The sequence below is a fragment of the Pleurodeles waltl genome, chromosome 4_1 (genome assembly GCF_031143425.1).
Source record: "Pleurodeles waltl isolate 20211129_DDA chromosome 4_1, aPleWal1.hap1.20221129, whole genome shotgun sequence".
Lineage (NCBI taxonomy): Eukaryota > Metazoa > Chordata > Amphibia > Caudata > Salamandridae > Pleurodeles > Pleurodeles waltl.
Window position 1 is genome coordinate 509,481,253 of NC_090442.1, and position 27,298 is coordinate 509,508,550.

The window sequence follows — 27,298 nt, forward strand, 5'->3', positions numbered from 1 at the left end:
CCACCAAGATCTAAATCAGGCCCAAAGGCACTACTTTCTAAGCCTTAAAAGTCAGCTGAGATTATCTAAGTGGCAAAGAGAAAGGAAAAAGAATGTTTTGATGACAAACTCTTGGCCGGACCAGTCCTGTGGCTCAGGGATGTGCTTTGATGGAGGCATTGTTTGCTTTGTCTCTGATGTCTTTGCACTGCCTGATAATGAGTATGGACACACATAAATAATGGCTCAGGAGCTGAGAACCTCCTTCCCCACTATAACATTGATGCTGGCTGGTACGTTGCCTGGATACTTCTACACAACAGGACATCCTTTACCTCTCTGGCCTTCAGTCGGAAACCATTTTATTCACCACTGTGAAATGAAAATCAGCAGAAGCTTTAGAATTGACTGTATGGAGGTAAATTCTAACATTTTGTTACATAGATCGTTCAATTTTCTTCATTGACTGACCCCTTTGCTCCCATGTAATGAGGCTCTCCTATAACCTGTCACAGCTGCATGGGAGAAACCTTTTTCTGGGCTCAGCAGTCCACAAGCAAATAGCCAGATGGCCCAGCGTGGCCCATAGTTTGTCATCTCAGTCTTTATTGGAATGTCTGGTAATCAAAACTTCTTTCTCTAAACTGAACTCAAATGCCTTTCCCATGGCACCTCCAGATACAGAGTTGGAAAAACTGGACTCTGTGGCTCATAAAGTCTTTACCTCTGTCATTCGTGCCCTCTGAATGATGAACACTACCTGTTTTCTTGGCTTATATGTCCATGATCTTTGGGAAAAGGCAAAACTACCTGCCAGTCATGATGAAAAAGATGTTTACCAATTTCGTTAAACATGGTTGAACATTTTAAACATGGTTAAACATGGTTTGCAAGCCTCCAAGCAGATTCTGAAGTGGAGTCTACAGACACTGTGGCTTGATAGTGGCATGGCCGTCACACTGACTTGCCATGCTTTGGTGCATTATTTTGGCTTCTTAGGTGATTTTCAGGTCATCCACCTATTTAACAAGGGCTACGCACCACAATTTTGGTCCCTCTTTATGGCCCACTCAGCTTCACCAGGATAGATTCTTAAGCACATGCCTAGATTGTGGATGCAAAAGTCTTTGCCTATAAAATGTGGGGGTCATATCGGTAGAACCTTTAGAAGAAAGAGGCACAGGATTGTATTTCTCTTTTAGTTCCTGGTCCTCAAGTAGGATGGGGGTCTGAGACGAGTTCTTGACTTTTGCCTCTTTAATGTGTTAATTTGGCAGAAATAGTTTAAGATCTTTTCCATGAACCAAGTTCTGCTGCCCCTCAATGCAGGGGATTGGTTGGAGTCTCTGGATCTCCATAACACCTACTTTCATCTGCTAATATTCCCTACCTGCAGGTGTTATCTGAGAATCACAGGGAGTTTCCATCACTATCAGTTTGCAGTCCTTCTGTTCAGACTGATGACTGCACTTTACAAAATTATTGGCAGTTATTGTGGCTTCACAGCGACTTCAGGAGTCCATTTGTTTCGATACTTGACTTGGGCATCTAGGTTGTGAAAGCACAGTCCCCGGCACTAATGGAGGAGCACCTTTAGTGCCCAATGACTCTTCTCCATGATTTTGGCTTTACAATCAATACCAAGGAATCTCGCTTAACTCCAGTGTAGAGGTTAACCTTTAAAGTAGTGTTGTTGAACACAATCTGCATGAAGGCCTTATCTACTCCTCAGAGGTTTATGGATATTTCAATGAGGATTTCAAGATCTCTGATTCAGATGCGGCTCCCTGTTCCTTGTGTCTTATGTCTGCTTAATTTCATTGCATCCATCCTCCTGGTGCCACACATGACTGATGAGGGCACTCTAGTGGTGTCTACAACAGCAATGGTTTCAGTAGCAGGGTGGTCTCCCAGTTTATGTGCAGATCTTCCAATTAGTCATCTGTACTGGTGTATCGTTTCCTCCAACCTAGTTGTGGGTCATTGCTTTAACACCGCAGAGACATGGACTACTATGATCACGGACACTTTCTGCTGGGCTAAAATACCCATTAGGACATGAAGATGGAGCAAGGCCTTTGGTCTACACTGGAGCAGTGTTTGCACATAAGACGAGGAAATGTGGGAGAGGGAACTCTGTAGCTATTTTCACAGAGTACCCTCTCCGCCAATCTCTCAATTAGGCCCACAGACTGCAAAAGTTGTTCTGCTCCCTTTTCATCAAATACACTCAAATGGACGGAGTAGATGATATGCTTTTTCTGGCTTGACCATAGTTGCAAAGGAAAGGTGTTTACCAAGTGCACCATCTCTCATGGAATTGTCTGCTGTATCAAGATTGAGTGTGTCATAGACAAAAAACTCTGTGGAGGGCATTTGTGCCCCTCCAGTAGGGCAATTTCTGCTTCCAATGCTCTTTGCAGAAGTGTTCCAGTAGCTGAGCTCTGTCATATGGTATGCATGCTAATCCCGCATGCTCTTCCAAGGTCATCCTTGCATGCTGTTGCTAAATATTACAGCATTACAGCTCAGGCAGTGAGGGGTACTTTGCTAGGCTTTTATTGCATGACTTCCTGTTTAAATCAGCACTACTCAATACCACCTCTCAGGCAGGGATTACTTTGGAACTCATTCACACAGTGAGTAATTTGTGGAAAGATGTATCCATCAGAAGAAAAGGTTACGTACCTTTGGTAATAATATTGCTGGTGGAAACATAATGGCCCATATTTATACTTTTTTAGCGCCGCATTTGCGCCACTTTTTGGCGCACAAGCGGCGCAAATTTACAAAATCCAATTGGATTTTGTAAGTTTGCGCCGCTTTTGCGTTAAAAAGCGGCGCAAATGCGGCGCTAAAAAAGTATAAATATGGGCTAATATCTCTTACCACCCTCTTATTTCTCCTAATACGTTAGTGTTATAAATAATAAGATCTTGAGGTATGCAAACAAGTTATTTGCTGTTATTGCCAGTGTTGTTGATGCTTTCTTGGTTTCTCTCCACACTCCTCGATAGAGCATGGAAAAAGTTAAAAGTTCTGGAACTGATGCCAGTATGCCAGTTGGTGCTTAATGATGTACTCCAGTGTCATCACATACAACAGGTGGAGACATGGATGTGGGGCCACCTGGAGAGCTATTCCTGGCAAAAAAATATCCAGACTAGACTGGTGCTTGGATGGACATTCATAAACTGAGGAATCTGGGGAAGATTAGGTATACCCAAAATGTAAGTAACGATTGTTTTTGTACAAACGGAAGTCAGCTTGAGTAGAATTTTTGGTGTGAGGTTAAGGATTATACTTATAGGCGGAATAGTGTGTCGGGCATTGTTTAATATATATAATAATTGTTTATTAGACATTTCATAGCCTCACTCAATGGCAGTCTATAAAGCAACTCTGCGAGCGCAGCTGCTCAGATTGAGTTGAGTGTGTTCTGCCTCACTCATTAAAACTTCATTTAATTTATTTTGACATTTTTATTTCCTTGTAAGTAAGAGGATCAGGATCCGTTTCCTCTTTTATTAACCTGTTATTTTAATTATTTACACTCTATGTATTTTTTATCAGTTAAGTTTGTGTTTATGGGTTTACATTTGGCATAATTTGTTATTTAGTTTTGCTTTCCCAGTACCCCGTAGAACAGTAGGTTTCATTTTGCCACAGGAGTGGCTGAGCTCCCGTTGATTTTCAGTTCCATCCCTCTTTTACGTTTAGCTTTGTGTATGCATTGCTTAGCAGTGCACTTTGGGTTTGTGGGTCCTCACCCGATGGCATCCTATAAAGCAACACTGAAAAAGGCAGATGCATGCGATGGTTGTGTCAAAAGCTTGCCCATATGCGCCCACATATGCTCCACTCACACACAGCACTAGGAGTTCTGTATCTCTCCAAAACTGATACGTATATAGTCGGGTTGAGCACGTTACCTATGCCCCCTTGAGAAAATGAATTCTTGGTCAAATACTCTGCCCCTCATTATGACATTGGCTGTCTTTTTGGAAGACTGCAGTGCTGGCCCCCACCAAAAGACCACCAGTGTTAGCGTTCTTACGACTGCCGTACCACGAGTCTGAGACCGAAGATCGCCAGATTACAGCCACAAACCCGACACCGCCAGGCCAGCTGAGGGGGGGTGAGAGGCATTTCCACTGCCAGCACCGCCACACCAAAAGGCCTCCGCCCACCGTATTTTGAGATCTAATATGGCATGGAGGTCCCTGCACGGCGGTGCGGCGCTGGCGGTGGAAATACCGACACCCATCCCCTCGCAGACGATCACCTCGCTCAGGTAGGTGGACCATCTGAAAGGGAGTGGGAGGATGTGTTGTGTGTGGTTTATGCATGTATGTGTAGCGGTATGGGTGTGTGTGTGTGTATGTATGTGTGTGTGTGGAGAGTGTTTGTGTCTGAATGGAAGCGGAGGGTGGGGTGTCGGGGTGTGAGTGAGTAGGTCTGCGTATTTGGATGCATGCGAGTAGGGGTGTTTGTATGGGTGCATGCGAGCAAGTGGAAGTTTATGTCAGGGAGTGTATTGATGAGTGGGGGTGTGTGTATGAAGGTGTGCGGATGAGTGGGGGTGGGTGTATGAAGGTGTGCGGATGAGTGGGGTTTGTGTATGTCAGTGTGAGTGAGTGGGGGTGTTTGTATGCATGCATGGAGGGGGAGTGTGTGCATGTATGCCAATGCGGAGAGGGAGAGTGTGTGAATGAATGCGTGTGTGGAGGGGTAGCGCAGGAGGGAATGAATGCGGAAGGGTTGGGGGTGTGCATGAATGCGGAGGGGGTGGGGATGTTTGTATGTATGCGTGTGGTCGGGTGGGAGTGTTTCCAAGTGTGTGGATGGGGCATTTGCAATTGTGTGTACGGGCGGGGGGGTGTTTGCAAGTGTGTGGACGGGTGGGGGTGCATGTGCCGGCCACAGAAATGGGGATTCCTGTCACCGGGTGCGTTACCACCAGATTTGTGGTGGGGCGACTGCTGCGAAAAGCCTGGCGGTTTGCTGCCTCCTAATACGACCGGTGGTCTTAGGCCTGGCGCCGGCATGGAGGACCTCACCGCAGGCCGCGGTGGTCCGACTGGGCCAGGGGGACTGGTGGCATTGTGGCTTTGGCCAAACAGCTAGGGCCTGATTCCAACTTTGGAGGACGGTGTTAAACCGTCCCAAAAGTGGCGGATATACCACCTACCGTATTACGAGTCCATTATATCCTATGGAACTCGTAATACGGTAGGTGGTATATCCGTCACTTTTGGGACGGTTTAACACCGTCCTCCAAAGTTGGAATCAGGCCCCAAAACTTCTAATGTGGTGGTCTGAAGCACCGGGGCCACAGCGGTTAAACCGCCACCGCGAGTTTGGCAGTCTCATGACCGCCAAACTGGTAATGAGGCCCTCTGTCTTCTAATATGCCACAGACTCTCAATTTGCTCCAATCACTACTTCGGCTGTGGGGCCTGTAATCCATGTACCGGAGTTGGTGCAATTTCATTGACAAGCTAAACCTATTCAAGGATAACGTTTATGTCATGCCTGACAAGATAAATAATTGAAACTATGGTTGTTCAATACCCTCCACTCTCCTCACCTATACAGATCGAATTTTGCCTCAAATTTATCTTTTGCTCCCTGACCCACAGAGTGCATCATGTTATTATCTAATGAGGTTAGTGCAAAGGCGAGGCAGCCTGGGACCCTGATGGTGCGTGTGGGTACAGGACTTTGACCTTTATACCGGCTATCTGGTCTTTGAAAAGGAGAGGTGCTTCATATATCTTCTTGTGCTCTGTATTGGTTCTGACACTTGTGACGTCATATTACAATTTAAAGAGAGTGACGGAGCTCCATGTACAAGGAAGCTACTCCACTTTATTGAGGTCTAATCTTTATCATCTAAGGTAAAAATGTAGGAACATATATAATCATGTAATGTTACAGTTTAATTGATGCTAAGCATCTAATTATTACAAGCCACCACCAATGAGACGAAAAATCGATAAAATAGTAAGTTGCCTATGAATGTTTACTTTTAAATTCTGGTTTCTCAGAATGTAATATATGTAATTTTGATATCAGAAAGGTAACCTATACAGAGAGCACATAGTGCAGCACATTTGTTATCTTCACATGAAGAAGGTCTTAGCACACTGGTACAGCATATTGTAACTTTTTCTCCAGTCACTGGGAGTAGGCTATAAGTAATGGGCTCTTGAGTGAGTATTGTTTCATCGCTATTTGAAGTGTATTCTGCTGTGATGTTTAGTAGAGTATAGTAAAGTAGGACAGAGCAGCATAGAGGGAGCTGCGTGGAATGTTCAGAGTGGAGTAGAGTGTCATACAGTGTATAGAGTAAAGTAGAGTGCTGCAGATTCGCACTGACAGGAGTCCATTGTTGTACAGTGGAATGCAATCAATTGGAGTATAGTGTGGTAGAGTAAAGGGGCATAGACTGTTATTGAGTGGAGTACAGTGTTGTTGAGTGGAGTACAGTGAGGTGGAGTATTTTTCTATATATTTTTACAGCACTTTATGGAGAACCACGCTTTAAAAAAAAAAAAAACAGTGCAGTAATTTGTAGGTATTATCATGGTACTCCATAGACATTTTTGTAAACAAATATGTAAAAAGTTGACAATACACTTTAGTTCACCACATTTGTAAATTAGAGAGTAGTACAGTGTTTATAATTGTTTAACATTTACTTTTTTACCTGTATTTTTTTTAAATATAGAAACATAAACAATTTTCCTGAGCGGTAATAGGTAGGGAAAAATGTTCCCGATTTGAATACATTGTGTGTGGAGGTGCGCAAGTTATAAACATTTGAAGGTGTTTTGTTAATTATAAATTAAACGTAAAAGTATAACTTTAGAATTTCTATATTTTGTGTAGTTTAAATTTGGTTTGAAAGAAAGAATAAATAAAGCTTTAATAATTTAAAGATGGTACATACATTACAAATTTAAGGTAAAACTATATCTTTAGAATTTCCAAGGTTTCATCACTGGTCTAGCTCCTCGTTTGGCTGGCGCTGCAATGCCCAACAGGCCCTTGAAAGGCTCTTTGCCTTAGATATTTTCTCAGATGTTGCCATGTGGGTCTAGTCACCCAGCCGGATCGCCAGTGATGAATGGAGATTGGTCAAATCAAACTCTGTTAGGATTTCTGGTGGTAACTTAAACTGTTTGATTGGAAGGGTTCCTTTTAAAGGTTAAAACTGACATTGTGGGGATATAAAGGGCATGTGGGCCATGCTGACAGGGTAGATGCTGAGGTTTGGCATTTAAAAGCAGGACAAACAGCCATGGAAGGCCATAGCTCTCATGAGTCCCAAATGGCCTGATATAAGTGGGGATTGGCCGGGATCCAATGGGATCAGCTACAATTAATTATGGAAAGCAGGAGAATCCTGGCTTCTGGATGCAGATGGCCCATTCTATCTCACACAGCGTTCTTCGGTGTACATGCAGCCTATCGTCATCTCCTCTTATGTTTTGTGGGTCATTTATGATGTACTTGCAGAGTTTGAACCGGACACTGAAAACCTACATATTTACCAATTAACCGTCCCTCACCACGAACGCCTTGTGACAGCTGTTGGCAGAGAATGTTCTTGAAGACATATGAGCAGGGTTGGCTTTAGCATTTCTGATGTCCGGAACTACAGTTTTCCCCCCTAGCCTCCATGACCTCCTTTTTCTCGGATTTCCTCACTAACACCTTAAACAGGGCCCATGTCCCTCAATAGCTCCTCTCACACATGCATTCTATTGGTTTTTACAGAGCTACTCATACCAATGTAGGATGTCAAAGCACTTTACATCACACACACACATTATTCAGAGACAATGAATCATTGCAGTGTAAAGCATTCCATAGCAAATGTTGCATAACTTAATGAGAATCATAAGATGTAGGAATCACATGCCATCTGTACTAGTAGCCAACATATTTTAAGATTGCTTGGCCTGGAGTCGCATAAACACAGGATTTAATAAAAACATATCACAATGGTTGGGTTGATTTTACTAATAAGAATGTATCTCTACCCAAACTAACCTTTTTAGCAACATTAGGACAATGAAAGACTGGGACAAATAACATAAGGTTCTAACATATACCTTTCCAGGTTGCATACAGCTCTTTGATGACAGTTCATAGGTCACTATGCTATATCACGATTGTAACTTATGAACTGCAGAGTAACAAAAGGATCTCTGTGACCAAAGCAGCAACCATTTAACTATTCACATGAAACACAGTTTGGTGATCTGCATGGTACACGTTCTTTCCAACAGGCACAATAACCCTCTGCGCTACTTTATGATTATGCAAAACTGCCACTTGACAAAACTGGATCTCATTCCAGAAGGAACATTTATCACCACAGTTATCTTGACATTAGTACTGTTGCTTAAAAACTGCTGAACACACAAAAGGAACTCAGCAGCAAGTGATTTTAAACCCTTAAGTTATTTATATTATTTGCAGACAGCACCCCTCTCCCTCCAAGGTCAACGCCAGGTGCCGCTGCACCGGTCACGCCACCCTAAACCCGGCCCTGCATACAAGTAATGGACACTCGCTGGGTATTTTGCTATCACGCACGTTATCACACAATTTTGTTATTTTTTATCATGAGTTTGGTAGGTAGATGTTCTGTTTCAAGGGTTGCTCTCAACATGATGGCTGTATCTTCCCATCATGGCAACTTAAAAATTACCAATGTTTGAAAATTCCCGCCGCTTTTCAATGTTTTTTCCAGTGTGCAGGTGTGAGAGGGCAGTTAACTATTGCACTCTTCTATCGTGCCATTTATGTACGTTCTGGAGTAGTCAAGGTAATCTGTATTATTTATGTGAAAATCCAAACAGCAGGGCCATTTTGGTGAAAGAAGTGGTAGCGTGGGAGTAACTATAAGCCCAACAACAATATTCACGCCATCATTTCGAATAAACTATTACAAGGACCATAATGTATTCATGTTTCAAAAAGTGATAACGCTGCAGACAGCTTTCCATTCAAGTCTCCCTTCAATCTGCAACTTTATTTAAAGTTATTCAAATATTGCCAATAATTCTCCTAAGCATTTTAGTGAGTTCCGGGTGTACTGCCCACCTGGTGAGATCATTTTCCAAGTCTGAAACTAGTTTTTTCTTTATTTAAATTGAAAGAGAACATAGACAAATATATGCTTGCAGTCGCACATAAGAATGCCAAACAATCATGGTAAATAAAGTCACCTGGAACAGTGAAAGTTACATGTCCACTCAACACCAGGGAATTCCTTGGGTTGCCTCAAGTTGTCAATCAGCGAACTATTTAGCTTCTGTAAACTAAGAAAAATAAAGTCGACTATGATCAAATAGACCAATTACTAGAAGAACCCAACATTTTTCATAGTGAGGGTAGTAAACATCACGTCCACTTCTAACTTACAACTGCATATTGATACACAGTCGAGTTTCACAAGGCCATCTCATAACATAAATGAAACTATTACACGCACAAAATGATTATCAAAACAAAACATTATCCTTTCAGGGAGGTCCACTGGAAACCAGCAAAACAAGGTAGGGGTTACCTCGTATTGTAATATAGGGTGCCCACCTATGTGTATCTAAAAGTTCCAATAAAATGAACTTACTAGTCCATGAATACATACTTTATTATTTTGGTCCCAATATGTAATAACACCTTCTTAGGACCAAAAGGGCCCAATCTTAATACAAGGTCTAACAAATAGAGCTATCCAAGGAACTGCAGAATGGGCTAAGAGGGATCCCTATATTTGATCAATAATTGCACTGTGGTAATTTACTTTATAAAAGAGATGATTACAATGGGACTCCACCTGGTGGCCACCAGTGCTAGGACCAACACCCACAGACCACGCAAGAAAACCAGGGATCATCTTAGATGACAAGCTCAACATGACGGCTCAAGACAACATGGGGCCAGATGTATCAAAGGGTTTTACCCATTCTGTATCTATGGGAAAATGCGTTGGTACATATGGCCCATAGTGTGTAACTCCCATTTCCAGATCCTATGCATGCTATGAAAGATCTTCACATGGTTGCATCAATCACCAAACAGACCGTCATATAGGCTCTCATCACCAGCAGGCTGCACTACGGCAACACTTTCTATGCTGGAATCTCCAAACAACTCCTTCACAGACTTCATATCATCCTGAACACCGTTATTAGACTCATACTCGACCTCCCAGACTCAACCTCCCATGCAGCACCCTCATCCCACAGCAACTCAAGAAGCTTCACTGGCTCCCCATTCACAAGCGCAGCCAATTCAGACTTCTCACACACACAATGAAAGCCCAAAACAATATAGTACCAGAATACCTGAACAGCTGAACACACTTTCACCAACCCACCAGAAACCTATGCTCTGCCTCACTCACACACCTTCCCCACATCCGCAAAAGCAAAACTGGAGGTTGCTCACTCTTCTACAGCGCACCCAAGACATGGAATGACCTCTCTTAACACATCAGAGCCTCCTCCTCTCTTCTTGAGTTCCATGAGAAGCTGAATACCTGGATCTTCGTATAAGCACCCTGGGAACCACACACCTACACACCTGCCTAAGCGCCTGATACCTCTTGGGTGATTAGTGTGCTATACAAAGCAATAAAACATAAGAAACAATATGGAACATCTCTATCAGCAATTCATCTAGTATGGGCACATTGCGCTGTCTCCAGTGTGGCAGTATGCATATATTAGCAACACAAAAGGATGATGGACGGAGTGCTGAACAATGCAAACACTCACCCCCAGTCACAGATCTGGGTTTAATCCATCGTTCTTTTGCTCACCATGCCACCCCAGTTTGAACCTAGCCATATGCAAATCAGTCTTGACCCTATTCCTCATGGGAACAGTCCAGCCCGAACTGCCAGGCCAGGTCCTCCCTGGACCGGAAACAAGCATCCTGGGACCAGTTTCAGGGTATCACCCTTCATCAGCCAGGCTAGCTTGAATCCAGTGGCACAGAGAGCACAGGACCCACGTCTGGGCATACCCTTCCCACTTAGGGCAACTTTAGCAACACAAAAGGCTGATGAAGGGTGAAACCCTGAAACCGGTCCCAGGATGCTTGTTTCCGGTCCAGGGAGGACCTGGCTTGGCAGTTCGGGCTGGACTGTTACCATGAGGAACAGGGTCAAGACTGATTTGCATATGGCTGGGTCCAAACTGGGGTGGCATGGTGAGCAAAAGAATGATGGATTAAACCCAGATCTGTGACTGGGGGTGAGTGTTTGCATTGTTCAGCACTCCGTCCATCATGCTTTTGTGTTACTAAAGTTGCCCTAAGTGGGAAGGGTATGCCCAGACGTCGGTCCCTTGCTCACTGTTCTATGGATTCAAGCTAGCCTGGCTGATGAAGGGTGAAACCCTGAAACCGGTCCCAGGATGCATGTTTCCGGTCCAGGGAGGACCTGGCTTGGCAGTTCGGGCTGGACTGTTCCCATGATGAACAGGGTCAAGACTGGTTTGCATATGGCTGGGTCCAAACTGGGGTGGCATGGTGAGCAAAAGAACGATGGGTTAAACCCAGATCTGTGACTGGGGGTGAGTGTTTGCATTGTTCAGCACTCCGTCCATCATCCTTTTGTGTTACTAAAGTTGCCCTAAGTGGGAAGGGTATGCCCAGACGTGGGTCCCTTGCTCACTGTGCTACTGGAGTCAAGCTAGCCTGGCTGATGAAGGGTGAACCCCTGAAATCAGTCCCAGGATGCTTGTTTCCGGTCCAGGGAGGACCTGGCTTGGCAGTTCGTGCTGGACTGTTCCCATGAGGAACAGGGTCAAGACTGATTTGCAAATGGCTGGGTCCAAACTGGGGTGGCATGGTGAGCAAAAGAATGATGGATTAAACCCAGATCTGTTACTGGGGTTGAGTGTATGCATTGTTCAGCACTCCGTCCATCATCCTTTTGTGTTACTAAAGTTGCCCTAAGTGGGAAGGGTATGCCCAGACGTGGGTCCCTTGCTCACTGTGCTACTGGATTCAAGCTAGCCTGGCTGATGAAGGGTGAAACCCTGAAACCGGTCCCAGGATGCTTGTTTCCGGTCCAGGGAGGACCTGGCTTGGCAGTTCGGGCTGGACTGTTCCCATGAGGAACAGGGTCAAGACTGATTTGCATATGGCTGGGTCCAAACTGGAATGGCATGGTGAGCAAAAGAACGATGGATTAAACCCAGATCTGTGACTGGGGGTGAGTGTTTGCATTGTTCAGCACTCCGTCCATCATCCTTTTGTGTTACTAAAGTTGCATATCTTAGCACCAGCCACTGATGTTGCAATTAATATGTCACGTTTATTGGAAAGTTCCAAAATACATGTTGTTTCATGTAGTATAGTTAGGTGATTTGATGGCTTAATATGGAGCCCACTAACGTCTGACAAATAATTTACCTCAAATAGCTTTCCATTATTATGCAGTGTGGCGGCAGGTTGGTAGCAAATTGAATTGCCCTTTGTCACACCTCCAACAGTTTCAATGCGAAAGAAGGAGTGACTTTTGTAGTTTGAGGGGCGACAGACACCAGTCATGTAACACTTTAATCAAAAGGAATTTGAGCCTTTCTTCCATAACAAATCCGTCTTTAGATTGTAACAAAGTTGGCCATGTCTTGGGGAAAGATCATTGTTGCAACATTTCTTGCCAAGAAGGGTTAGAACATTCAGTTGGTTTTATCAAGATAAGAGTAATTTGTATACATCAAAGCTATGACTCCACTCACTCCACTATGCCATGGAAACTGGTCAGGTAATATATTGTAGAATAGGAAACAGTTCAACCAAGGGGACCAAGTATCACTCTAAGCAGTACACCCATTGACAAAATTGCCACTGGTAAGTGTCTCTTGGGCCAAATTCAGTGAGTAGACTGGAACGTTTTAGACGCAAAATCATGCCACATTTAATGAAGTCCATTCCTTCCAGTGTATCCTTGTGCCACCAATAAAGACTCCAGCATTATGCTGTACTGAACTACTCAGGTGCAAAAAAAGGTCTATCACAATTTTTTTGTGTGGACTTCCAGGTGGTGAACAGAGCTCAAATTAATGGATCGCCGAAGGTTTGTGGCAATGCAGACTTGTAAAGATAGACTGGTGCCAACCTCCCTGAATGTTACAGCATCTGTTGTTCTCTGTCAACCCATACTGGAGGGCTACTGGACCAGAGAAATAGGTAGGACAGTTGTGACTAATGGTCGGCCATGTGTAGTAAACATACTGAGTCAATGCCATTCAGTCTATGTCTTGGGCGCACCCCATTTCAAGTAAATCCCTTAATGCCTGTGCCAATCTACCTCAATAATGATTTCAGTATCAGTAACAGCAGTGTATATATATATATATATATATATATACATTTATTGTGTCTTTTTGGGCCTGGGTTAGCCCAAGGACTAAGGTTCATTTGCTACTCGGTTGCCTCCAAACTCCTACACAGTGTGGCAAAAGTTATGCGCTACCTCTCCCAACCCTCTGCCTCGCATGGACGTTAATTCATCGGAATGCCAGGGGTAGCGGAAGTGACATCACAGCCCTTTCACCACCACTTTCCACTCACACACACATACTTTATACATACACACAAATTCACACATACATGCACTGTCTCACATAACCCACTCTCACCCCTAAGCACGCACATAACATACATTTAAAAGGATTTTTAATTACCTGAGCTGCCTTGAAAGGGCATATTCATGCTCATTGTACTCCATTTGTATTACACTGATAGTGAATGATATATTATTATCCACTATTAGTGTGCTAAAAAATTGACAGCAAATAAAGAAAGTGATGTCCATAAGGACGAGTTGCCACTGTGTTCCTGCCACTGAATTTGCCATCTCTGAGGCCAGGGGTCGCAAAGCCAGTGCTAGAGGCAAGCCAAGGGTCGCAGCTGAGACCCCTGACGACCCCTAAATGACGTCCATGCTCCCCCACGGTCTGCATCTGATGCACGTTGGGTTCGCAATCAGCTCCCTTTTCGTGTACCTCAGACGTTTGTAACCTACTAATATACACGACTGGCCCGTAAAGAGCAGCCGCAGTCTAGTCCGCAACAGTGACATACAGAACAGGAATTTTCTCCGTTTTGTGGCAGAGATTGCAGGCCATAGATTACTGACATGTTTCAGCTGGACGAGGAGATGTACTCTTAACGCTGAGCAACTTTCGCCTCTTCCCATTTTAAATCGTGGCCTTTAATGAAAGAGTTCCCTACAATCAAATGGGTTTCCTCGTTAATCCCTAAAGGAAATCCCTCTGCCTTTTTCCTTGCGATAAACCACTGGAACAAAGCGAAAGCCTCGTGAACCACAAGTTCCTGCGCGATGTCGTTTCACTGAAGCTTTTCCAAGTTCTGATAGTGGAACTTTAAGGCTTACAGCGATTATTCCAGCACCTGTATTAAATGTCAAGGCCTTGATTAATCAGTCAGCAGAAGGGCAGACTGAAGTGGGCTCCTGTTTTCTAAACTCAGAGGGAATGTTGGCAGATGTTTTATTATCTGGAGTTCAAACAGTTCTCTTGTTTAAAGTGAGTAGAATAAACATTTCTGCTGAAGGTCTTCAGCTGCTTGTCATTGTGGTAACCTGCTTTACTCAAACAAAGCGTTTATTAACAATGTTATGGTTATGTACTAAGATCAGAACCTAGTCAAAATTATTAACAAGATTCAATTTCCAAGAAAAAAACTTTAATTGAAGGGATGCCGGGCTTATGAATAAACTGCCTTGCCCCCAGTTATGGCAGCCTAGCCAATTCAAGCACACACAGCTCACGATATTACAGATGACATCAAACAAATGACGTAACAAACAAATGATAACATCAATGAAGGTGTAAACATTTGCACTTTTTAGGATCATAGACAACTTTAGCAGTCTAGAAGGTCCCATGTCATAAAGTCTCCAAAAATACGATAAGAAAAAATATATACAGAGAGTGGACTTCAAGTTATCCCTTTTCAACCAGGGGCGCAAATCCGGCCCCGGCAGCCCCTTGTGGTGCGAGGAGGGGAACAAGAGTCCACACTTCTTAGGGCCTCCACACCTTCATGTTGAGTCCCATTCAGTCTAAGGCCAATTAATACCTGTGAGATATGGGAGACACAAGGGCTCTTCATCACACTCTGCTGGGGGCCCCATCATTTTGGTTACACCACTGCTTTTGGCCTTCGTGTGTTTTTCATTGTTTGCCATTACGGCCATGCAGTTTCATGGATGGTTATGATGTCCCATTTGTGTTCCTATTAAGTTTTGGTGATGGGGTACAAGTGGTCCTTTTGTTAGACCAGAGCCAGTTTTTCCTCCTTGAACTATTTATGTACTTTGCTGACAATTGCCGGTTAGCGGTTTTTTGTTTAGGAAACTCTTGCTGTTTGGATGCCTTGTCCTGTTACAAAACCAGAATGATATTCACTAATTACACTTGCACATTCATTTGTTTTCATTTTAAGTCACGATGCCGTATTGTTGGATTTGCTTCTTTTTTACCACGAAGTAAACATGTCTGCACGTATTTTCTGTCTTTCTTCAAGATACAAAGAAAATACATACCCTTCATAAAAAAAGTATCTACACTGTAACTGTAATATTTTGTTGTGCATGCCTTTTAAGTTCACCACTTGCGAATGCAAACATCATCTTCTGACTCCTCTTCATAGCTTCTTTGTTGTGGGTTACAGCTTAACTCTACTGATGGCATCTTTTCATAAACAGGGGCTTACTCCTATCTTCTATATTTGTGTAGCCCAAGATGTTTCTTCAGTATGGTATTTTCCTTCGACACTTGGGTATAAGACACAGAGTCGTACACCTATTACCATACACTTCCCCTTACAAGAAGTCAGACCTATTGGCTTTGCCAATGCCTGTTTCTACGTGCTTACGGAGGGTGGAACTAGAGCCTTCTTTTTATATGTAATCCTTCTTAGATCGTCTAGTTGCTGATAGTGTGTATTGCAGATCTACACCTGCATTTTCAGCGAAAACATACCAAAAGGCTCAAATAATAGAGAATACAAAAATCCCCAATAACACACCTCGAGTCCTTCCTCCTAAAACAACTTGTTTTTTCAACTCCTAAACACTCCTTTGCTGTGTACCTGAAGGATCTCCTGCAGCACCCCCTCTGCCTAGCATACTCCTCAGCCTCTTTACTGCCTTAATCCCTTCATTTAGTCACACCTGTTACAAATATGCTGGTGATATTCAAGTTATTGTCAAAATAGACAATAGCAACAGCCGCAGCATTAACTGCATAAACATCAATTAGATATATACCACTGGATGAGGTATTGCCACTTTACCTCAATCCAAATAAGAAGGTAAATAGGCCAGTTGGAAATTCTTTCTTCGTACATGTGCCCCTTACATGGCCACTTTCTCTGCGGTGTTGTTGTCACTCCTCAGCTAGTATAATTTCTTTATCCTTATGGGTGCAAACGGTTACTTAATCCCCCAAATAAAAAAAAATGCTATCGCCTCCTCCTTGCACCAGAAACTCATCAAATTAATTCTACCCCTGCTTTTATTCCCTCAAAGAATTACTGCCGTCCTAACCAAAGTACTGTCCTAGTTGAACTACACCAACAATCTATATCCATGTCGTCCTGCTTACATGCTAAAAAGCTTCCAATGAGTAAACATGCACACTACACTGCTTCTGAACACATACTCTTTAAAACTCCTATCTTAAGACATTTTCATTCTTCACTGGTTGCTAGTTAACCAGAGAGTTCACTTCAAATCACTTTATATATTACTCAAGGAACTTCACAGAAGAAGACTGAATTCCTGCAAACAAGATAATTAGATACCAGGTGTTAGGATCCCCTGTCGCACTTTTAATCTCCACAACCCAGTGCAGAAAGCATGAGTAGGAGAAAACTCACTCTCAGTGAAGTCATCTATATTATGGAATACCCTTCAAAACATGTATACACCCAAAGGACCCCAAAAACATTCAAACTAAAATACACAAATTATTTTGGTAAATGTCAGTATTAGGATATTTACAGCAAAGATCATCGAAATATGCATACTTATGTAACCCTTGTGCCACACACTTAATTAGCTTCCAGATTTCCTGGGGTAAAAGCCTACCTGAGTCCAGTGGATTTACCTACAAGAGTAGTGAGGCGCCGCTGGACTTAGGACTGGACCAGTGGAACAAAACTTGAGTGAGGGGAAACCAGACCGGCACGGAGATGTGAGAGAATTAATGAAACGTTAGATGAAATAGCCAATTCAGGACACACAATAAAAAAGGAGTGAGGAGCAGGAAAGAAGCAGCAGCAAATTTTCAAAGTCATACACTATTGTTATATCGTGTAACCTTAACTTTGGAGAGCTCGACGAGGCAGCTGATTCCTATTACCTAAAATGGCTGATGAGGGAGATGCAAAGCCTCATGAATATGAGCATGAGTCAGTAGCAATGTAGCATATTTCTTTGGCAGTAAAAAAGACATGTAGGACTTGCTCTCAGTCAAAAAATATGTTGATGCCCAACATGACTGTGCCCATGACCAAGACCAGACTTATTTTTACAATGACAACGCTATTTTATCAGATAATCTTAAAAGAAAGCATCTATTTAGAATTGAGGAGGATGTTATCTTCAAGATCATGTGAGTAAATATGCCCCTGAATAGATTAGGATTTAAATCAAATAGCATAATTAGCCTTCTTGAGACACATATGCTATAAACCATTAAGGTTTATTAAACAATTAAAGATATTTACAGAAGGCAAAATATGGTCAATCAAAACCATCATAATCTCTTATAAAGGGAATTAGCATAAAGTTTAGTCAAATGCAGCACAAACGCTGATATAAGGTCAACCGTCAAATGTATTTTACATTTTAAGAATGTGTCAGAGAGGCATGAGGTCTGCTTTCAGGATCAAGAAATCCGCTATGGCTCACTTCCAAATCAAGCCCTCTTTTACATCAAAATTCACAATAAAAATTATACAGTCAAAATGAGGTGAGCCAAATGATACATAGGCTTAGCTAATCACAATACAGAATAAAATGCAACAATACTTAATACCGTCCCCTAAATGAATAATAATTATTCTCCATTTGTCCTAATGTTATCGGATGTGACAGTACAAATCTTGTTACACGTAAAACAATGGCAAACTTGTGAAATGAATGGGCTAACAGAGCTTCAGGCACGAAGAAGCTTGAACAGCAACACTTGAGAGGATATCTTCCTCTAATGCTCACCAAGAAGGAAATGACAAAATCACAGTTGCATTTATTAATATTTAAGTGCACATTTAGCATTTTGTGGATATAATAAGAATGAAAACATGGTCACATTTTGCATTTCGAAATTAAGTTAGGACCTAGTTTGGCCAATTTGAAGAAACACAGTTCTGTAGAGTGCAGTAACTGTGTTCCATATGCAAATCTTTCACTCCTCTAATATTTGCTCTAACAATTCTAAGGGACTCTCTATGATAGTCCAGTGACTTGGGAGATGTAGGACTGATGAATGAGAGGTGAGAGTGGAGCAGGGCCAGACTGTCCGTAGTGGGCATCAGGCATTTTTCCAGTGGGCTGGAAGGGTGGGAGCTGTTTTTTCAGTGGTGGGGCCGGTTTTGTTACTGGGGGCCAGTTTTGCAGCAGTGCTGCAATATTGGCCCCAGTAACAAAAGGACAAAAGCAGCAGTGCTTCCTCCCTAACACCTCACCCTTGACCCAAGGGCTGGTCTAACAAAATTGCTAGGGCTGCTTCAGGTTCCCAGTCTGGCCCTGGAGTGGAGTGAGTGCACATGGAGAGTTCAAGTTGCCTTCAAACCAAGTCAGGGTAGAGGACTGCTAGAGACTGCTAGAGAGAATAAAACATTTTCTAGCTAACGCGTCAAGAATTTTCAGTTCTATTAAGGACACGGAGGTGAGGATTATTCTTCTCTTTCTTTGCTGAAACTTCTACAGCAGCTAATAAACATTAAGTAAATCATGCATTTCTCAACAGCACTTGTAGTCCTAGCGTGCCCAATCCCAGGCCCGCTCCCCCTATAAATTACATGGACTCTATAGCCCTTCTTCTTTCTTTGCACAAACTTGAAAACTTGATCTCCACGCATTGGATCTGTCAACTTCTCAACGGAGAACACGAACTGCCAACATCGGCTGAACTGAAGCGATCATCACGTTTCCACCATAACTCTGGTTGTTCATACGCCCTTATTAATTCATCCTATGAATGAAAGAAATGCGCTAATAATAACTGCAAATGAATATGAAAAACAAGGGTGGGTACAATTTCAAACATGATAGTAAAATTTAAATACACATCACCAATTGATCCTCGCCTCCGTGTCCTTAATAGAATTGAAAATTCTGGAAGCGTTACGTAGAATTTTATTTATTCTATGTCAGGACCGGAGGCTTTGGATTGATGACACTAGAGTGAATGGTTTTTGCAATGAAATTAGCAAATGTGCTTTCACATCTCTCCAATTCTCTCGAGTACAGCTTTCGTAAGCTTTAAACATCTTATCACACATAGTTTCTGATTGTGGGGAAAGGCTAGATAAGAAATACAGCTAGTTGCGGTTTTAGTGCCCCTAGAAATAGTGAAGGAAACTCCGGATGGAGTAAATAGTCTACCTGCTAAATCCAGGGCTCGTACATCAAACACACGCCTACATGATATGAGTTTGGCCGATAATTGCTTTCGAGAAAGATCTTCATCGCATGGCCAGGATATGATAAAACACAAGACAATACCTACATCCCATGAAGTGGAATACCTGGGTTGAGGGGGCTTGGCCATCCTAATAACCGTTTAGAAATTAAGGGATGTTCACCAACAGGCTTACTGTCCAAGTGAGGGTGTCCTGCCGAAATAGCTGACCTGAAATTGTTAATGGTTCTATATGCTAATCTGTGGGTAGCTAAGTCTGACAGAAAATTAGCGATCATGCTAATCTGGGCCCCCATGGGATCAACACCCCGTTCATTGCACCAAACCCACCCATTGCTTCCAGGGGGTTTATGGGTGAAGGGAGACCAAGATTGGGATAAGAAGAACATAGCATCTCTCGAAACCCCTGGCATTTGCCAACGTCTCCGGAAAGTCTCCATGCCATCAGTATTAACTGTCCCTGAATTATCAAAGAATGAGGGAGCCCCAACGGGTATAGGAGCAATGAAGGACAATGGAATTATTATCGGAGGAGCACACGATAGTGACATCCTTAGTGGAAACCACGACTAAGCCTTCCAGAGAGTGGTCACTAAAATTATCTCTGCTAATTATCTCTTGACTTGCACGAGTACCCTCTGAATCATGGAGAACGGAGGAAAAGCATAGAGGTCTTGGGGCCATTCCTGAAGTAAAGCATACAAGCTCACTGCTAGTGGATCTGGTCTCCAACTGAAGAACCATGGGAGTTGGGCGTTGAGCCAAGATGCAAAAAGATCTATCGAGCATGAGCCGCACAGATTGATCAGATTGTGAAATATTGATTGATGCAGCTTCCAAGCGCTGCCATCCCTCAGAAAACTTGAATTCTAGTCCGCTACCACATTGGAGCGACCTGGAATGTACTCCGCCATCACTGAGATTTGATGATGGAGACAAAAATGCCAAAATTCCTTGGCAATCCTTGCCAGAATACGCAACCTGGTCCCGCCCAGGCGATTTGTGTATCTCACTGCTGAAATATTGTCCATCCGCAACAGAATATAGCAACTGGCTTTTTGAGGAGAAAGGGAGCGAATCCCAAAAGCTCTCACTAGAAGCTCCAAGCAATTGATGTGGAGGTTCAGCTCCTCTGAGGACCAACGACCTCCCGTCTACACTGAGCCACAATGAGCTCATCAACCCCACTGACTGACATCTGATTCTATCACTATTTTCGTTGAGGATGCAAAGATGGCCTTGCCGTTCCACGCGTCCATGTGGTCCAGCCACCAGGCTACCTCTGTCCTGGCCTACTCTGACAATAGAATCTGTTCTGAGTAAGCCAGCCCTTTGCGAAGATGCAGAATCTTTAGATGTTGGAGGGCTCGATAATGTAAAGGCCCTGGGAAAATTGCCTGGATACAAGAGGCGAGAAGACCTACAACATGAGCTAAAGTCCTTAATGATATAGTCTGAGACGCAACGGCTCTCCGTAACTCTCTCTTGATCGAGATACGTTTCGTAGGGAGGCAATTTTAATTGTGCTTGAATGGAATCCACTTGAAAACCTAAGCATTCTATACATTGTGAGGGAGTCATAAGAGACTTTTTGCTGTTGATCAGGAAACCTAGATCTTGCAGAATCTGGATTGCCCAGGCAAGATGACTTAGAACCAAGTCCTTGGTTTGGGCCATGATTAAAATTTCGTAGAGATAGATAATGAGGCGAACGCCTTGTTCTAGAAGGAATTGCGCTACTGGTCGTAATAGTTTGGTGAAACACCAAGGGGCCGAAGACAGTCCAAAGGGGAGGATGTTGAATTGGTACCATTGGTTTCTCCAACAGAATTGAAGGAATTGCCGATGAGGAGCACAAATTGGCACCGTTAGGTAAGTGTCTTTGAGGTCCAGATGAACCAACCGATCTTCTTCTTGTAAAAGATCTCTTAATAGAAGGATACCTGCCATTTTGAAGTGACAGTACACTATCCAAGAGTTGAAACTCTTTAGGTTTAGCACTAGGCGAAAGCCTCTGCCTTTTTTCTGAACCAGAAATATAGTGTTGACAAAGCCTGTTGGATGGGGAAGTGACCTGACTATCGCATGCTTTTGCAGAAGCGCTATTATTTCTTTGTCAATGAAATTGCTCTCTGTTTGGGAAAAGTGGAGAGGAAGAGGGGGCACTCTTTGTTTGGGAGTGGAGTAAAACTATAGTTTGTAACCCTGCACCATTTGCAAAACCAAGGATCTTGAGATATGCGCGCACAAGCGTGAAAGTGATCTCTTAACCTCCCCCCAAGAATCCCTTCTCAAAAGGGGGATTACTCTCACCTGAATCTGAGGCGTCTGAGGCATTGTCAACACCTCATGCACCACCTCTGTAGCCACGACCATGCCCTCTCCTGGATCTGGATGGATAGAATCCTGATGTGGTCTGATAAGAACCTCGGCTCCTCTGGTTGTGGACGGGAGAGGTCTGATAAAATCCTCAGCCTGACACCCGACCTCGGTAGCATCCGGCTCATGTAAAAAGGTTACCTTAACAAATTTGTCTCCAAAGAGTAAACCATTCGCCAAAGATCCAGTTTCTGTATGGGTGAGTTCTGTCAGTTTAGGGTCTATATGCATTAAAAATTACTTCTGTCATTTTGTGGACATGGGAGAGTTGGTGTTTCCTAAAAGGCAAATTGCCCTCTGATCGCATTCCAATATGGCTTCCGGGTCTAAAGGTGTATTGGCTTCTTTTGCGTGAACAGCAAGTTCCAGGATTTTAGTGATGGGTACCGATCGGTCAAGTAGCGTGTCCTGGCAACCTTTCCAGGCTCGATCTAAGCCCTTCTTAGGGTCTTTAGCAAATTTCTTAAGTAATGTGGCCACACTAGAGTCCAGTTCTGGGATTATCGGCCACCATACTAAATAAGCACGTCTGTATCAAAGCTCTTGCACATAGTGTGCCTCCTCTAAACATGGCACCCATTCAGTAGATCTGGGGTATATCATGCTCTCAGGGTCAAAAAAACAAATTCTTCTGCACCACCGCATCCATTGTGGTGTGATGGGATTTGCGTTTACGTTTGCCTGATTGTTTGGGTTCTGCGAGAGCTTGATCTGAGTCAGAGGAATGTGATATAGACAATTGGGACTCCTCGGTGCGAGGTATTGGTGGAGTTGGAAAAAGTTCTGAATCTACCCCGGCCTCATGTCTATATTTGTGGTCCTTAAGGACTGAGGTTGCAATCTGAGAGAATATTTCTGCTGATGAAAAAGGTCCCATTGAAGCTCTTGGGGCAAGGCCCCTATTATCAGGCTGAGTATCTCTAGTCAATTAATCAAAGGGGGGGTCGCACCATTAATTCCCTTTGCCCAATCCTTGCTAGAGGTTGTGTAAAATTCTTCATGGCCTTTATTAGGGCCTGATTTAGAGAGTCCTGTACATGATGGTCTAGGGCTTGTACCACCTTCCTCCATCTGGTGTTGGAAGGGCACCACGGCCCCTTCCTGGAAATATTTGTCCTCTTCTGCGTAAAACGCCATGCTTTTTGGACCTATAGGATATGAGGGAGTTTGAGGGGGGATAAAGCAACCCCAGCAGGCAAATATAGAGAAAACTCCTAATATAAAAAGAGACCTAGTCTCTCAAGGCCCAGTTCTTAAATGTAGATGGAGCACCTACCCACTTTACCCATAGGGTGAAATCCTTGTTCGTTTTTGCGACCCATCGGGTGTTCTGGGGGCACTAAAGGATATTCTGACCACACACAGCACTAACGACGATCTCCGACCCAAAAAGTCGGAGATCGACATCCAGGCATGCACAATGCTGAAAAATAGAAAGAGGACAGCGTCCTCTAGGCAGCTCTCATCTGGCCTCACGAGGAGGCCAAAAAACATATCAACATGCTCTCACTGCAGATCAGAGCTCACAATCCAGGCACTCCGATGCTTGAGGAAGTGTGAGGTGTCACATCCACACGATCAATCCCAATATCGGAAAACGGAGCAGACACGTATGCACGTGTTCTGTAATTAACACATTAGGGACATCCCTTTTCTCGAGCACCGCTCAGTCCCCACTCCCACTCCACGTGCCTTGTTATAATTACAGCGTTAAAGGATCTATAACAAATAATCAAAATCAATGGGTACTTATCTTCGGCTGAGAGCAGTAAAGAAAGAGGAAGGACTATAGAGACAGTGTCATTTATAGGGAGAGCAGGCCTGGGAATGGGCATGCTAGGACTGCAAGTGCTGTTGGGAAATGTCGTTTTTTGATTTACTTAATGTCTACTGACTGCTGTAGAAGTTTCAGTAAAGAAAGAGAAGAATAATCCGAAGCCTCTGGTCCTGACATAGAATGAAGTATCGTTCCGAGAAACATGTTTCTCACTTCAGTCTAGTGAGATACCTCTCTCTCTGAACAACAAACTGGAGAAAAAGACCCTATTCTGCAGAAGACAGCATACCCACAAAGCCACAGGAAGAAATAATCAGATAAGAACTCCACAGAGTCCAACTGACTCACCACTGGCATTGTAGAGCCAGATTTGTACAGCCCCTCCCCAACTTTTGGGAAGATGTTGGAAAGCTTCTTATAGTTGTTTGTATGTTTCAGAGACCAATCATACAAACTCTTCTATTAGAGGCCATTATTTAGTGTGAATTTCAATTGTGCTTCTTAAGAAAGTAATTTCTTACAATCATTTATGTACTAGTGATTTTGCAATAACCTCACCCACCTCTAATTATTAGAAATGTGCAATGGATTCCTCAGACTCCATAAAATGTGAGGGCAGATCTTTGACCAAATAAACATGTTGTTTTCCATGATTGAATCTGCCCTACTATTGTATCTAATAACCTGTTGAGTATTCTCTTTAACTACACTATGATTCTGTTTGTGGTGGTTCGCCTGCATGTCTGCCCATGACCCACTGTACTTGTTACTACTGAGTCAGCGTGCCTGTACTTTATAATGGGGTTCCTTCTCAGTTTCATTATAACATCCTTAATCTTCAGCACTGCCATTTATTTAGACGCATGGTCTTTCTATATATTATAGCATCAGACTTTACATCGCCCCCCCAAGAGAGATCACAAATATTACACCTGCTATTATGCACAGCATTCCTGCAGAAAAGTCTGCGTATCTAGCCTGAATTTCTTTGTTTGCGGAATTAAATAATTTCAACTATCCTGCACAAAGTTGGAACAGTTTAAGTTACATTAGGACGTGCTGGTGAAAGGCCTCTGAAGAAACCCATTCTACAAGACGTTTGGTCATGTATTCTTATGCATGCACACTCTCTTGCCTTTAAACTTATAGCAATTCGATATATTTGCTTTAGGTGCAGTCCTAATGGAAGAAACACAGCCCCATGTTGACATATTGGCAATATTTCCAGTATGTAAATCATGCACTCTCATTACCTGTGTTACTTTTCATTTATTGTATCTCACAATAATCTTTCATTTCAATCTCATTTCTCATTATTGCTGATCATCATATTCCAATTAAATGCGTTCCATATTTACAGTTTTTTCTTATTATGATTCCTCTTTTTGTTCTCCCAGGCGCCTTGCTGTTCCTCCTGACTTATATGTAAGTCTCTAGTGCTAATGTAGTTCATCTCCATAGTTTTCCACACCAGGTATTTCCTACATTTAGCATTCTGCATTTGATCTCTTTCTTGAGTTCTATTTTTTTCTTTTTTCTCCGGTTGTACGTCCAGTTTAGGAATCAGTCCATGGTCTGTTGCAGTATCTTATCCATTTACAGACTAGTGTCCACTTTGATCAGGTAAAGAAAAGAGTTCAGTTGGTCATTTGGAATCTTATTTGTCTCAATGTTACTTTCAGTCTTTACCTACCCTTACACTGTACAATACAGTCCTTAACGTTTTATTGTTAAAGGGGCAGGATGGGGCCATGGGACATGACAGGGACGAAAGGGGAGTGCACAGCACTCCCCTCAGTGTGCATGTGTTTGGCCGGCTGTCTCGGGCCAGCCAAACACAAATGCGCACTGAGCTCTCTCCAACCTGGCACTGTGTTGCCGGGTTGGAGAGAGCAGGCAGAGGCTCTCAGTCTGCCTCAGAGCACCAAGCCAGTGCGCTCTGGCCAATCCTAGTGCTGCTTTCATGCTGCCAGCAGCATGAAAGCATCGTTAGGATTGCCCACCGGGCAGGCTGGGAGCCTGTGCCTGCTGTGATGAGGAGCGGTAGAGGCGCCGATGAGTCAGGTATGTTTTAATTATTTTTTTATTGTATTTGTCATCCCCACTGAACACGTGCTGTGCCACCCACCCCTTTTGCGCACCACGAGCAGTGAAAAGGTCCTTAAGTACACCCAGTTTATTATTACTGGCTGTTCATAAGATCATTGTGCGGGCATCAATCCTAAATGTATTCCTTGTACGTCAAGGAATGCATTTAGCATTGATGCCTGCACAGGCAGATGCACACATCAAAAGCATAGAGGTACATGGATTACGACAAAGGCATAGTTAGGTTTTCCTGTTTTTAGTGTCCGTTTTGTGAACGTTGACTGAATATTTTCAGTGTTTTCCAATATTTTAAAGAAATCTAAAAATCATTTGTTATCTGTGTTTATTTTTTGCACAACAAAAATATAACAATTATGCTTTTCCAGTGTGAATAATTTTGCTTATTTTTCCTTCCTTCACTCACTTTTTCCTGTTGTCAATTCTTCATTCATAGTGACAATTTTCCCTTCCATCTTTCCTGCTCCTCACTCCCTCCTTTCTCCAGTGTCCTTGAATTTGCCATTTCAACGAACTTTTCATTATTTCTCTCACCTTTCTGCTTGTCTTGTTTCCCAACACTCAAGTTTTTTTCCACTGGTCCTCCCCAGGTGCAGAGGCTCCACAATACTCTACCGATAAATCCACTTGCCCTGCACTGTAGTAGGCTTTTCTCTAAGAGATTCGAAACCATAATTCAGTTATCACATCACTTAGGGGGTTATTCTAACTTTGGAGGAGGTGTTAATCCGTCCCAAAAGTGACGGAAAAGTGACGGATTTACCACCAGCCGTATTACGAGTCCATTATATCCTACGGAACTCGTAATACGGCTGGTGGTATATCCGTCACTTTACCGTCACTTTTGGGACGGATTAACACTCCTCCAAAGTTAGAATAACCCCCTTAATCTTGTAATTTGGCCATATCTTCTTACCAAGAGTAACAGCACTTGTTTCTCAACTCTCTCCTTGTAAGTCTGCTTACAGATAGCTTCCTTTCACTGCAGCTCCAGTGATCTCCAGTTTCATCTTATGATCAGACTTGTAGTTACCTTGTCCTAAGCCTTAGTTCCTGTTATTGCTCAGGAACAAAAGAGGATACAGTCTGGCATGCACAGACTTACAGTCTCATGTCCCAGAATATATTTTGTGAACGTCTAACCCTTTAAACGTGTTGACTAAAGACCAAAGGTCCATCACAATAATCCATCTGTAGCCAGAGTAGCAAATACATTCTGGTACATTGAATTTATAGCTAGCCATCAAGGCTTAACTTTTAGTAGGGAAGAGACACTAGGAGCCAATTCATCAAACAAATCCAGATTTGGAGTAGGTGAATAAACCAAGTACATTCCCACCTG